This window comes from Trichomycterus rosablanca, chromosome 14 (genome assembly GCF_030014385.1).
Source record: "Trichomycterus rosablanca isolate fTriRos1 chromosome 14, fTriRos1.hap1, whole genome shotgun sequence".
In the NCBI taxonomy this organism is placed as follows: Eukaryota; Metazoa; Chordata; class Actinopteri; order Siluriformes; family Trichomycteridae; genus Trichomycterus; species Trichomycterus rosablanca.
Genome location: NC_086001.1, coordinates 1,428,065 through 1,445,000, shown reverse-complemented (window position 1 = coordinate 1,445,000; position 16,936 = coordinate 1,428,065). Strand labels below are relative to the sequence as shown.

At 38.4% G+C, this 16,936-nt stretch overlaps 1 protein-coding gene across 19 annotated transcripts in view; it reads right to left on the bottom strand.

Annotated features, from left to right (window-relative positions):
• Positions 1-16,936, bottom strand: part of LOC134327068 (receptor-type tyrosine-protein phosphatase delta-like) — a 469,775-nt gene that overhangs the window by 128,923 nt on the left and 323,916 nt on the right. The window lies entirely within an intron of this gene.

Sequence of the window (16,936 nt, the reverse complement as noted above, 5' to 3'; positions counted from 1 at the left end):
TACAACAAAAATAAATAAATAAAACAATAAATGGATAAATAAATAAACCAATAAATAAATAAATATTTAGTTCAATAAATAAATAAAACAATAAATAAATAAATAAATAAAACAATAAATATATATATAAAACCATTAATAAATAAATAAATAAACGAACAAATAAAAAATTTAATAAATAAATATATAAATAAAACAATAAATATATGAATAAATACAATAAAAATGAATAAATTAAACAATAAATTGATAAATAAATAAATAAATGAACAAATAAAACAATGAAAAAATAAATAAATGAAACAATAAATAAATAAATAAATGAACAAATAAAACAAGAAATAAATAAATAAAGCAATAAATAATTAAATAAAAAAATAAATACATGAACAAATAAAACAATGAATAAATAAATAAAACAATAAACAAAAACAACAAAAAAAAACAAGATATAATAAATAAATAAATATATAAATAAATACAAAAAAAAGATAAATAAAACAATAAAAAAACAAATAAATAAATAAAGGGGCCCAGAAGTGACATTTTTGTTCTCTAAGTTGTTTGTGTGCCGATATGCAGCGAAAAAACAAGCAGGAACAAGAAGAGAATTATGGGTAAAGGAGTGGATCGGGATCCGTGACCACCAAGCTCGTGCCCCAGGTTTCCTGTCACGCCGTATCCTGCGTTCTGATTGGCTGAGGCTTGATGCTGCACTAGCTGCCGGTCGTCACAGGTCCGTGTGTTCTTTAGGACGTGTTGGAACGGTTCAGGTGTAAACATGGATGCACGAGGGGATGAGATTCCCCAGCATAAGCCTTAATATAACATGAACTGTGTACAGGTGTGTACAGATGTGTACAGGTGTGTGAGCATCAGTGCTTGATTGATTTAGCCTGCCGTATCTGTCTTTGTACGGACGAGCATCATGGGGGGCGTCCCAAAATTCCTAATGGTGAAGGGCAGGAGCAAGAGTGATGCTGGGAATAATGTGTGTGTGTGTGTGTGTGTGTGTGTGGGTGTGTGTGTTTTACACGACACGTCTGCAGAAACGCTTCATCGTCCTTCTCGTTCTGTCACTGTCGCTATCTTCCACACGGCTGTAGCTCGGCATGTGTGGTGTGTAAGTGTGTGTGTGTGTGAGTGTGAGTGTGTGTGTGTGTGTGTGTGTGTGTGCGCAGTAGTGAAGCATGGCTAAGCCAGGGTTCTCTCTAGTGTGATGAGTATTACACGGAGCGCTGCATTAAGTCAGCTTACCCAACCATAATCACACACACACACACACACACACACACTCCTACTTCCTTTGCATATATACACCACATTGGCAAAAGTATGTGGACACCTTAGTAAAATAATGCAGCTGAATAGTCTGTCTGTGGGAATTTGTGCCCATTCAGTTAAACGAACATACACGAAGCCAGGCACTGATGTCGGACTATAAGGCACAACTCACACAGTCAGTGTTCCAATTCATTCCAAAGGTACAGTGCTCGGATTGAGCAGTAAATCGGCGTGTGAATCTGAGCTGAATCTGCATCAGTGTGGAATAAGCGTCAGATCCAGGGTTACAGCTCCACATGTATCTGTGTTTATCTGGATTCTCCTCCCTGTTTCACTTTTAAACTTGTGTTACAGCTCCAGCTTCTGAGAAACGGTGAGAATCAGAATCAGCTTCTCCCAGAGTCTAAAACGCTTCTGGTTGAAAATAAAGCTTAACGTGGTTTAATGTAGTAAAAGAAGGAGACAGGAGCACTAAACTTCTCTTCATTATTACTGCTCATAAGTTCCTCCACTAATCACATTCCTCACTCGCTGTTTTACTACAATAAGTCACGGTGAGTTTTGTGCACCGCCGTCACACTTCATAGAAAATAACGGCACAGCGGCGCAAAAGCAAGTGTGTCACTTCTCATGTGAATGCGCCGGTGCTGAAGGGAATACGGTATTCCAAGATCAAACATCTCCAGCATTAAGAAGCGTCAGGAAACAATAAAGAAGTAAAACTAAAGTGCAGCTTTTATTGTATTTTACTGTTTGTAATTGTATTTCAGTGTGTTTATATTATATTTGTGTTATTTTCAGTGTTTAAGTGTCAGAAACAACCTCATTATTTTATATGAGACTAAAATATCTGCAGCTCCACGGGACCATGGACGCATTAACAGGTTTCCCAAACATCCTTATGGGAAAAAATACCTTCAAACTCGACGTCTTTAAAACTCACAGAACCGACTGAGGTCCAGTTTTAAGGTACCGCTGTATTTAATAAGGGTTAAAGGGCCACAGGGGCATGATGAAGGGCGTGTCCACATATATAAACACATAAATGTGTAGTGTGTGGAGCAGCTCAGCACTGATCGTATCAGACCAGTAACCAAAACAATCAGGCGGATAATTCGGGTCCCGCCACTGCCAGGGGGCCACTGTCGGGCCCCTGACCCTCATCCGAATTAAAGCGTCCCTTAAATGGCAAACAATTGGAAATGTGACGTTCTCAGTGTCGATGTGAGGGGGGTTGAAGGTTCTTTGACGGTTCTTTCCTCACCCGGGGTGAAATATGAAATATTACCAGTTTCATCAACGGTATCCGTGGTTACAAGGCAAAATGGGTCTCTATGGTGCCCCTATGGTGCCTTTTGGTGCCCATGACATGCTGGATGGACGTTACTGAATAAGTGACCACTACAGAGTAAAAAATAGAAAACAAAAAGCTCCCTGAGGAGGCGGAAGTGCATTAGATCGTTATAAAACATCATAAAGGGAACAAAAAGACGGAAATAAATCGTAAATATATAATAATAATAATAATAATAATAATAATAACAATAATAATAATAATAATAATAACAATAATAAAATAATAACAAGAATAATAATAATAAAAATAATAATAATAAAATAATAACAACAATAATAATAATAATAATATAACAATAATAGTAATAATAATAAAAATAATTAAAATAATAATAATAATAATAACAATAATAATAATAATAATAAAAATAATAATATTAATAATAATAATAAAATAATTATTTAAAAAAATAATAATAATAATAAAAATATTAATATTAATAACAATAACAATAATAATAATAATAATAAAAATAATAATATTAATAATAATAATAAAATAATTATTTAAAAAAATAATAATAATAATAAAAATATTAATATTATTAATAATAATAATAATAATATTAATAATAATAATAATAATGTCTATAACACGCAGTTAGGTCCAGTATCAACACTTAATTCTGGTACCAAAACCTTTAGTTCCAGTACCCAGGATACCAGTCCAATACAAGGCTTCTAGTTCCAGTACCAACACCTTTAGTTCTAGTTCCAACACTAAGTTCCAGTACCCAGGATACCAGTTCAATACCATTGCATCCAGTTCCAGTACCAACACATTAAGTTCTAGTACCAAAAATCTTAGTTCCAGTACCCAGGATACCAGTCCAATAACAAAACCTCTAGTTCCAGTACCAACACTTTTAGTTCTGGTACCAAAACTCTTAGTTCCAGTAACAACACTTTTAGTTCTGGTACCAAAACCTTTAGTTCCAGTACCAGCACTTTTAGTTCTGGTACCAAAACCTTTAGTTCCAGTACCCAGGATACCAGTCCACTAACAAAACCTCTAGTTCCAGTACCAACACTTTTAGTTCTGGTACCAAAACCTCTAGTTCCAGTACCAACACTTTAAGTTCTGGTACCAAAACCTTTAGTTCCAGTACCAACACTTTTAGTTCTGGTACAAAAACCTTTAGTTCCAATAACAACACTTTTAGTTCTGGTACCAAAACCTTTAGTTCCAGTACCCAGGATACCAGTCCACTAACAAAACATCTAGTTCCAGTAACAACACTTTTAGTTCTGGTACCAAAACCTTTAGTTCCAGTAACAACACTTTTAGTTCTGGTACCAAAACCTTTAGTTCCAGTACCCAGGATACCAGTCCACTAACAAAACCTCTAGTTCCAGTACCAACACTTTTAGTTCTGGTACCAAAACCTTTAGTTCCAGTACCCAGGATACCAGTCCACTGACAAAACCTCTAGTTCCAGTAACAACACTTTTAGTTCTGGTACCAAAACCTTTAGTTCCAGTAACAACACTTTTAGTTCTGGTACCAAAACCTTTAGTTCCAGTACCCAGGATACCAGTCCACTAACAAAACCTCTAGTTCCAGTAACAACACTTTTAGTTCTGGTACCAAAACCTTTAGTTCCAGTACCCAGGATACCAGTCCAATACTAATGTGTTCATTTCTCACAAGTGTGTGTGTGTGTGTGTGTGTGTGTGTGTGTGTGTGTGCAAACTGCACGTCTATGAAGATTCTGGCTGCATCTGGCAACCCTTGTTTCCCTCTGATTCCATTCATTCCATCCGTCCCACATCAGCCCAGAATAACCCGGCTCTGAGTCTGAGTACGTAAAGTGAGTACGAGTGACACAAACTCTCGCAGGATTATCCAACACACACACACACACACACACACACACACACACACACACACACACACACTCTCTCTCTCTCACACACACACACACACACACACACACACACACACACACACAGCAGCCAGTGGGAGGATGAATAATCTGCCTGCAGAATGAGCGAGACAGCGCCAGTGAGAGAGAGACAGAAAACGCCAGAGCTTCCTGAAACTTGAAAAGCGTACAGGATGGCACGGTGGCACTGCAGACGGAGAGGGTACAGGGGGCAGGATGAGACCCCCGGGGGGTCGCCTCAATGTCTGAGGGACTGATTTAGCCCCTCCAAAATCAGATTTGATGTGTGTTTTGGGTCACTGTGATGGTGGAACACCAAATTTCACCTCATCTTCATTGATTTTGAGATGATCTTCCTTCCTTCCACCACCAGAGCTAAATACCACCACAACAGTGTGACAGTAGGTACAGTGTTGTTGGGGTCTTGGTGACCTGTGTTCAATCCTTGCCTCTGGTAACTGTCTGGTAACCAACTGAATACATGCCAGTAGGTGGATTGCACATAGTGTTTTGCTGGGAAGGTTCCAGATGAGAACAGAAGAGAAAAGAAGAGAAAAGAACAGATGAGAACAGAAGAATAGAAATCAGAAGAGAATAGAACAAAACAGATGAGAAGAGAACAGAGAATAGAACAGAGAAGAGAACAGAAGAGAAAAAAACAGAAAAGAACAGAAGAGAACAAATGAGAAGAGAACAGAAGAGAACAGATGAGAAGAGAACAAAGAAAAGAGAACAGAAGAGAACAAAATAGAAGAACAGAACAGAAGAGAAAAGAACAGAAGAAATGAGGAGAAGAGAAAAGAAGAGAACAGATGAGAACAGAAGAATAGAAATCAGAAGAGAAGAGAACATATAAGAACAGAGGAGAACAGATAAGAACAGAAAAGAAGAATAGAAATCAAAAGAGAAGAGAACATATAAGAACAGAGGACAACAGATAAGAACAGAAGAGAAGAGAAGGTAAAAGAACAGAAGAGAACAGAGGAGAACAGAACAGAAGAATAGAAATCAGAACAGAAGAGAACAGAAAAGAACAGAAGAGAACAGAAGAGAACAGAACAGAAGAGAACAGAAGAGAACAGAAAAGAACAGAAAAGAACAGAAGAGAAGAGAACAGATGAGAACAGAAGAGAAGAGAAGTTCTGAGGACGTGAGGTGATTTATAAATCTGCTTCGGTCCAAACGTCGACGTTTCAGAAGTAATCCGGTGTGAAAATGACCCACTTCCCATCCCTCCTCTGTATAAATCACATCAGCGGTCAGTAAAACACTCTGGAGTGTTTACACAGCTGGACACATCAGTTCTGACCAGGCTGAACCGGACCTGATTCTCATCGTCCCGGTACAGTCCGGACTCGCTGATTAATGGAAGTGAAACACGATCGGATCGGAAACTGAAAATCCCACCGAGAAGACGAGCGGATCTGTTCACACGAGGGATCAGATCTGCCCCCCAACTACCCCCCTCCGCCCGGGGTCTGAGAGCACCGAGTCACACACACACACACACACACACACACACACACTTCCCCCCACCACCCATACAAACCTGCAGTGTGTATCCCAATAGCTCATAATCACACAGCGTGGAATCTGCTGACTCAGAACGTCTCGGTGAAGACAAAACACACATGAGCACTGGTTTCTCTTACTGGTTTCTCTCACTGGTTTCTCTTACTGGTTTCTCTTACTGGTTTCTCTTACTGGTTTCTCTTACTGGTTTCTCTCACTGAATACTAAATACCACAACATACTCTACTACCAATACTACAAGAGAGATCCATTACTACAACATACTCTACTACAAGGGAGACTAAATACTACATCACACTCTACTACCAATTCCACAACATACTCTACTACCAATACTACAACATACTCTGTTACCAATTCCACAACATACTCCACTACTAATACCACAACATACTCTACTACCAATACCACAACATACTCTACTACCAATACTACAACATACTCTGTTACCAATTCCACAACATACTCCACTACTAATACCACAACATACTCCACTACTAATACCACAACATACTCTACTACCAATTCCACAACATACTCTACTACCAATACCACAACATACTCTACTACCAATACCACAACATACTCTACTACCAATACTACAACATACTCTGTTACCAATTCCACAACATACTCCACTACTAATACCACAACATACTCCACTACTAATACCACAACATACTCTACTACCAATTCCACAACATACTCTACTACCAATACCACAACATACTCTACTACCAATTCCACAACATACTCTACTACCAATACCACAACATACTCTACTACCAATTCCACAACATACTCTACTACCAATACCACAACATACTCTACTACCAATACCACAACATATTCTACTACCAATACTACAACATACTCTGTTACCAATTCCACAACATACTCTACTACCAATACCACAACATACTCTACTACCAATATCACAACATATTCTACTACCAATACTACCAGAGAGAGCCATTATTACAACATACTCTACTACAAGGGAGACTAAATACTACATCACACTCTACTACCAATACTACAACATACTCTGTTACCAATTCCACAACATACTCTACTACCAATACTACAAGAGAGATCCATTACTACAACATACTCTACTACAAGGGAGACTAAATACTACATCACACTCTACTACCAATCCTACAACATACTCTGTTACCAATTCCACAACATACTCTACTACCAATACTACAACATACTCTACTACCAATACCACAACATACTCTACTACCAATACTACAAGAGAGATCCATTACTACAACATACTCTACTACAAGGGAGATTAAATACTACATCACACTCTACTACCAATACTACAACATACTCTGTTACCAATTCCACAACATACTCTACTACCAATACTACAAGAGAGATCCATTACTACAACATACTCTACTACAAGGGAGACTAAATACTACATCACACTCTACTACCAATACTACAACATACTCTGTTACCAATTCCACAACATACTCTACTACCAATACTACAACATACTCTGTTACCAATTCCACAACATACTCTACTACCAATACTACAACATACTTCACTACCAATACTACATCATACTCTACTACCAATTCCACAACATACTCTACTACCAATACCACAACATATTCTACTACCAATACTACAAGAGAGATCCATTATTACAACATACTCTACTACAAGGGAGACTAAATACTACATCACACTCTACTACCAATACTACAACATACTCTGTTACCAATTCCACAACATACTCCACTACCAATACTACAAGAGAGATCCATTACTACAACATACTCTACTACAAGGGAGATTAAATACTACATCACACTCTACTACCAATACTACAACATACTCTGTTACCAATTCCACAACATACTCTACTACCAATACTACAAGAGAGATCCATTACTACAACATACTCTACTACAAGGGAGACTAAATACTACATCACACTCTACTACCAATACTACAACATACTCTGTTACCAATTCCACAACATACTCTACTACCAATACTACAACATACTCTGTTACCAATTCCACAACATACTCTACTACCAATACTACAACATACTCTGTTACCAATTCCACAACATACTCTACTACCAATACTACAACATACTCTGTTACCAATTCCACAACATACTCTACTACCAATACTACAACATACTTCACTACCAATACTACATCATACTCTACTACCAATTCCACAACATACTCTACTACCAATACCACAACATATTCTACTACCAATACTACAAGAGAGATCCATTATTACAACATACTCTACTACAAGGGAGACTAAATACTACATCACACTCTACTACCAATACTACAACATACTCTGTTACCAATTCCACAACATACTCCACTACCAATACTACAAGAGAGATCCATTACTACAACATACTCTACTACAAGGGAGATTAAATACTACATCACACTCTACTACCAATACTACAACATACTCTGTTACCAATTCCACAACATACTCTACTACCAATACTACAAGAGAGATCCATTACTACAACATACTCTACTACAAGGGAGACTAAATACTACATCACACTCTACTACCAATACTACAACATACTCTGTTACCAATTCCACAACATACTCTACTACCAATACTACAACATACTCTGTTACCAATTCCACAACATACTCTACTACCAATACTACAACATACTCTGTTACCAATTCCACAACATACTCTACTACCAATACTACAACATACTTCACTACCAATACTACATCATACTCTACTACCAATTCCACAACATACTCTACTACCAATACCACAACATACTCTACTACCAATACTACAAGAGAGATCCATTATTACAACATACTCTACTACAAGGGAGACTAAATACTACATCACACTCTACTACCAATACTACAACATACTCTGTTACCAATTCCACAACATACTCTACTACCAATACTACAACATACTCTGTTACCAATTCCACAACATACTCTACTACCAATACTACAACATACTCTGTTACCAATTCCACAACATACTCTACTACCAATACTACAACATACTCTGTTACCAATTCCACAACATACTCCACTACTAATACAACAACATACTCTGTTACCAATACCACAACATACTCTACTACCAATACTACAACATACTGTTACCAATTCCACAACATACTCCACTACTAATACTACAACATACTCTGTTACCAATTCCACAACATTCTCTACTACCAATACTACAACATACTCTGTTACCAATACCACAACATACTCTACTACCAATACTACAACATACTCTGTTACCAATTCCACAACATACTCCACTACTAATACTACAACATACTCTGTTACCAATTCCACAACATACTCTACTACCAATACTACAACATACTCTGTTACCAATACCACAACATACTCTACTACCAATACTACAACATACTCTGTTACCAATACCACAACATACTCTACTACCAATACTACAACATACTGTTACCAATTCCACAACATACTCCACTACTAATACTACAACATACTCTGTTACCAATTCCACAACATTCTCTACTACCAATACTACAACATACTCTGTTACCAATACCACAACATACTCTACTACCAATACTACAACATACTCTGTTACCAATTCCACAACATACTCCACTACTAATACTACAACATACTCTGTTACCAATAGCACAACATACTCTACTACCAATACTACAACATACTCTGTTACCAATTCCACAACATACTCCACTACTAATACTACAACATACTCTGTTACCAATACCACAACATACTCTACTACCAATACTACAACATACTCTGTTACCAATTCCACAACATACTCTACTACCAATACTACAACATACTCTGTTACCAATTCCACAACATACTCTACTACCAATACTACAACATACTCTGTTACCAATTCCACAACATACTCTACTACCAATACTACAACATACTCTGTTACCAATTCCACAACATACTCCACTACTAATACTACAACATACTCTGTTACCAATTCCACAACATACTCTACTACCAATACTACAACATACTCTGTTACCAATTCCACAACATACTCTACTACCAATACTACAACATACTCTGTTACCAATTCCACAACATACTCCACTACTAATACTACAACATACTCTGTTACCAATTCCACAACATACTCCACTACTAATACTACAACATACTCTGGTACCAATTCCACAACATACTCCACTACTAATACTACAACATACTCTGGTACCAATACCACAAGGGAGATCCATTACTACAACATACTCTACTACCAATACCACAAGAGAGAGTAAACACAACAACATACTCCACTACCAATACTACAACATACTCTGGTACCAATCCGACAACATACTCTGTTACCAATACTACAACATACTTTACTACCAATACTACATGCTCTACTACCAATACCACAGCATTCTCTACTACCAATACCAGAACATACTCTACCCCCAATACTACAAGGGAGACCCAATACTAAAGCATACTCTGTTACCAAGACTACAAGGGAGACTAAGCACTAAAATATACTTTGTTACCAAGACTACAATTTACTATGTTAACAATACTACAAGGGGGAGTAAACACTACAACATACTTTGTTAACAACACTACAATACTAGATACTCTGCTACCAATACCACAACATACTCTGTTACCAAGACTACAAGGGGGAGTAAACACTACAACATACTTTGTTAACAACACTACAATACTAGATACTCTGCTACCAATACCACAACATACTCTGTTACCAAGACTACAAGGGGGAGTAAACACTAAAATATACTGTTATCAATACTACAATACTACATACTCTGCTTCTGGAGAGAAATGACTGGCCTGCAAAGAGCCCTGGTGTTTGAACCACAACCAACACTACTGGGATGAACTAGAAAGCAGACTGTGAGCCAGGCTTTCAGTGCCCAGCCCCACTAATGTTCTCGCCTGAATAGCAGTGACTCCCACAGTCATGATCCGAATCCATTCTAAAGCTTTCTCAGTAAGAGTGGAAGCTGTTCTGTCAGCAAAGCGACGCCGAGCGCATATCAACGAGCGACGTGATTTTCTAATCAGAGTCGAGCACGCCCGCCCGGACCGGGATGGCATTTTTAGGGCACGGAGACCCGCTGAGTTATTCAGACTCTGCCAGTCTGCGCGCGAGCGGCTTATAAACGGCGTCCGCGTGTAAGGAAGAGCAATGGCTGCGTCTCCTCAGCCTGACAGCGCATAATTACCCGTCCCTTCTCCTTAATGGAGCGTTTCATTACGGCTCTGCCACCGGGGCCCGCTCTGCACCACGCAGAGCCAAAATGGCCGCCGGATATCAGCCGGTTCTAATCTCAGGTGTGTAAAACTTTCAGGTAAAAACGTGACCACAGTACAGCGAGTTTCTTTTACCAAGTAAACGTCTTCACCCGCTCATAAACACCAGCACATCGTTTAAAAAAATCCAGAAATAAGAAAGAAAGATGAACAGATTCCACATTTATTCGTCTTCTCTCTTAAATTACTCAAACTTTTTCTGTTTGTCTTGGAGACGACGGCTTCCTTCCTGACAGGCTGGCGAGGGGAGCTGGCGCGCTGTGGAATTAATGAACTCTGTCTTGTTTGGAATTACACTGCCGTGCAGCATTATGATATATCGCCTTTCATCCTCCTCTTTTGTCTCGACTCGGGAGGAAGAGAAAAAAACGCCATTGTTGCGAGATGTGTTCTCTCTCTCGCTCTCTCGTTTTTTTAATCGGAGCTCCTGCCGCGCTGCAGAGGAAATTAGTCCTCCAGAACGTACGCCAGGACTATTGTCACTATGCAAATCCCGCTCAGGCTCGGTAAACAAATGAGAGAAGCTTCTCAAATCCATTCTGGTCCGTGAATTAGCTGCTGTGAGGTGGAATCCAGGAGATGGGAAACGTTTATATCGTTTATATCATGATGTGTTCGGGATCAGTTTATCTCAGCCGAGTCCTACACATGGTTTATATAAAATTTATATATGTATACAATTATATACAGTCAGGAAAGTAACCTGAGATTATTATTATTATTATTATTGTATTTATATAATAATAATAATAATAATAATAATAATAATAATAATAATACTAATAATAACTACACTGAACACTTTTGGGATGAATTGGAATGTTGTTTGAGAGCTTAAAGATCCCAACAACACTGCTGCACCTACTACACTTAGAACATACTCATATTAGTTGTAGATTCAGCACCCGAACCCAATCTGGTCATTAATAAGACGTAACAAAAGTTAATAAAAGTAAAACTAATTACATTATTACTACTACTATTAATAATATAAATCATAAATACAATATAATAATAATAATAATAATGAATAAATAAATAAATAAATAATAGTTAAATAATTAAAAATTAATTAATAATTTAATTATTATTATTATTACTATTATTTATATATTTATTTATTTGCTGTTATTAATATTATTACTAGACCTTTTGTCCTTGGTAATGTTACGCAAAATGTATAATTATTATTTAAAAAAAAGAAATCCTACAAAAAATTAATAAATATAAAAAGTGTAAAAACAAAAACTTAAAAATCCATAATATATATTTAGAATTGCAATTAAATACATCTAAAACACCTTTAAAAAAGCAAAAAATAATTGAGTTATTTATATTATTATTAATAAATATTAATAGTAATAATTATTATTATTATTATTAATAATAATAATTATTAATAGCGTTTATTATTATTATTTTTATTATTATTATTATTATTATTACTGGGCATTTTTGTCCTTGGTCATGTTATGCAAAATTAATAATAATTATTATTATTATTATTATGAAAAACAGAAATTCCAACAAAAAAATATATAAAAAAAATATATATATACAGTGTATCACAAAAGTGAGTACACCCCTCACATTTCTGCAGATATTTAAGTATATCTTTTCATGGGACAACACTGACAAAATGACACTTTGACACAATGAAAAGTAGTCTGTGTGCAGCTTATATAACAGTGTAAATTTATTCTTCCCTCAAAATAACTCAATATACAGCCATTAATGTCTAAACCACCGGCAACAAAAGTGAGTACACCCCTTAGTGAAAGTTCCTGAAGTGTCAATATTTTGTGTGGCCACCATTATTTCCCAGAACTGCCTTAACTCTCCTGGGCATGGAGTTTACCAGAGCTTCACAGGTTGCCACTGGAATGCTTTTCCACTCCTCCATGATGACATCACGGAGCTGGCGGATATTCGAGACTTTGCGCTCCTCCACCTTCCGCTTGAGGATGCCCCAAAGATGTTCTATTGGGTTTAGGTCTGGAGACATGCTTGGCCAGTCCATCACCTTTACCCTCAGCCTCTTCAATAAAGCAGTGGTCGTCTTAGAGGTGTGTTTGGGGTCATTATCATGCTGGAACACTGCCCTGCGACCCAGTTTCCGGAGGGAGGGGATCATGCTCTGCTTCAGTATTTCACAGTACATATTGGAGTTCATGTGTCCCTCAATGAAATGTAACTCCCCAACACCTGCTGCACTCATGCAGCCCCAGACCATGGCATTCCCACCACCATGCTTGACTGTAGGCATGACACACTTATCTTTGTACTCCTCACCTGATTGCCGCCACACATGCTTGAGACCATCTGAACCAAACAAATTAATCTTGGTCTCATCAGACCATAGGACATGGTTCCAGTAATCCATGTCCTTTGTTGACATGTCTTCAGCAAACTGTTTGAGGGATTTCTTGTGTAGAGACTTCAGAAGAGGCTTCCTTCTGGGGTGACAGCCATGCAGACCAATTTGATGTAGTGTGCGGCGTATGGTCTGAGCACTGACAGGCTGACCCCCCACCTTTTCAATCTCTGCAGCAATGCTGACAGCACTCCTGCGCCTATCTTTCAAAGACAGCAGTTGGATGTGACACTGAGCACGTGCACTCAGCTTCTTTGGACGACCAACGCGAGGTCTGTTCTGAGTGGACCCTGCTCTTTTAAAACGCTGGATGATCTTGGCCACTGTGCTGCAGCTCAGTTTCAGGGTGTTGGCAATGTTCTTGAAGCCTTGGCCATCTTCATGTAGCGCAACAATTCGTCTTTTAAGATCCTCAGAGAGTTCTTTGCCATGAGGTGCCATGTTGGAACTTTCAGTGACCAGTATGAGAGAGTGTGAGAGCTGTACTACTAAATTGAACACACCTGCTCCCTATGCACACCTGAGACCTAGTAACACTAACAAATCACATGACATTTTGGAGGGAAAATGACAAGCAGTGCTCAATTTGGACATTTAGGGGAGTAGTCTCTTAGGGGTGTACTCACTTTTGTTGCCGGTGGTTTAGACATTAATGGCTGTATATTGAGTTATTTTGAGGGAAGAATAAATTTACACTGTTATATAAGCTGCACACAGACTACTTTTCATTGTGTCAAAGTGTCATTTTGTCAGTGTTGTCCCATGAAAAGATATACTTAAATATCTGCAGAAATGTGAGGGGTGTACTCACTTCTGTGATACACTGTATATAAAAGTGAGTAAAACATAAAAATAATTAGATAAATTAAAAAATGTAAAAATCACATAAAATATCTAAAAACATAAATCTCAAAATCCATAATATATATTCAGAATTGGCATTAAATATATTAAAAATAAATAAATTAAGTAAAAAAAAAATCTAAAAAAATCTAAAAAAAGCAAAAAGTAATTGAGTTATTAATATTAAGTTAATATGATATTAATAATTATTAATAATATTATTTCTATTAATATTACTGCTATTATTACTAATTATTATTAGTATTATAATTATTCATTATTATTATTATTATTATTGTGTCATTGTTTCACAGGGAACAAAGACTACAATGCGAAAAATTCTCCCTACTACACACACACACACACACACACACACACACACACACACACACACTCGCAGCACATCAGCGACTCAGCCTGATGCCTCGTAGCAAATCCTGCTGTGGTGTCAAATCCAATGAGAAGAAAAGTCAAAACACAGTAAATGATTCGAGCGCTACATGAGTCACTGGTGTGAGACGCCAGACTCTCATTTCACTGCTAGATTTCTGTCAGATCCTTCAGTGGTGCTAACAAAAGCCCTAACGTGAGCTAATGCTACACACACGGACGCCTGTCATCACCGCTGCCGGGCGTCACCGACGGAAACAAATCATCAGAGAGACACATGCAAAACAACCCGGACTGAACACGGTGATGCCGAGACTTGTGACGTGGCCTTCGTACATGTACTTTAGTGCCTACTGAGGGGGCGTGGCCTTCATATATGTCCTTTAGTGTTTTCACTGATACTGCTTGAGATGTTTCTACAGTTTAATTGGAGTCACCTGTGGTCAATTCAGTTGATTAGACATGATTGGGGATTGCCAACACATGCCTACATAAGGTCCCACAGGTGAAAGTGCATATCAGAGCACAAACCAAGCCATGGGGGGGTCACAGGAATCATCTGCAGACCTCAGAACCAGGACTGTGTCGAGGCACAGATCTGGAGAAGGGCCCAGGTCCCAAAGAGCACAGTGGCCTCCATCATTCGTACATGGAAGAAGTTTGGAACCACCAAGAATCTTCCTAGACCTGAAGCCGCCCGGCCACACTGAGCGATCGGGGAAGACAGGCGTGGGCCAGGGAGGTGAGCAGGAACCCGAGGGTCACTCTGACAGAGCTCCAGCATATCCTTGTGGAGATGGGAGAACCAGAAGATCAGAAGATCAACCATCCAGGTAGCACTCCACCAATCACGCCTGTATGGTAGAGTGGCCAGAGAGGACTCTCAAACCATGAGGAACAAGATTCTCTGGTCTGGAGGAAACCAGGCGCCGCTCATCACCTGGCTAATGCCATCCCTACAGTGAAGCATGGTGGTGGTAGCATCATGATGTGGGGGTGTTTTTCAGCAGCTGGACCGGGGCGACTAGTCCTGATAGAAGGAAAGATGAATGCAGCAATGTGCCAAGCTCAGAGCTTCTTTCCCAAGACGCCTTGAAGCTGTAATTGCTGCCAAAGGTGCATCAACCAGGTATTAGGCTCAGGGTGTGTACAGATGTGTAACCCCTAAATAAACCATTTTAATACGTAAAATAAAAGTGCATATGTTCTAAACCCTCTTCGTAATTATTGGTGATTGTGTGCAGATATTTGAGGCAAAAAAACCCTCAATTTATTATAGAGTCTGTAACATAATAAAACATGGAGCAAGGGGTGTGCAGACTTTCCGGCTTGACTGTATATACATGTTAGTGACTCTTGAGAGGGCGTGGCCTCTACATGCGTACATTTCAGTCAGGTGAGTGGGTTTGCTTTACAGTGTGTTGGATGTATCTCGTCATTCCCATCACGTACCCCACCGCGTCCCCTCGCTATCGGCGGCTCTTCCTCCCTCTTCCTAATCTCCGACCCCCCCTCTCTCTCTCTGATGAGTTGCCGGCCGGTTCCGCCTCGCGGTGGAAATGTCAGTGCTGTGCTGGTTATCGGGGGTCAGCGTGAGTCTGGTTAGCTCACCGTGATTGGGGTGTCAGTCAGATTTAGGCCCCGGGGAGCCAGAACGGACGGACGGACGACGGAGGAACCGCTCGGTTCAGCAAGATGTGAGGGTGTGGAGAGAAAACCAACACGAAGTCACGAAGGCAAAACGTGATGGACTGGACAATTATTATTATTATTACTATTTATTTTTGAATTATTATTATTATCACTATTTATTTTTTAATCATTATTATTATTTGTATTATTATTATTGTTATTATTATTATTATTATATTATTAGTATTTATTTCATTCTTACTATTATG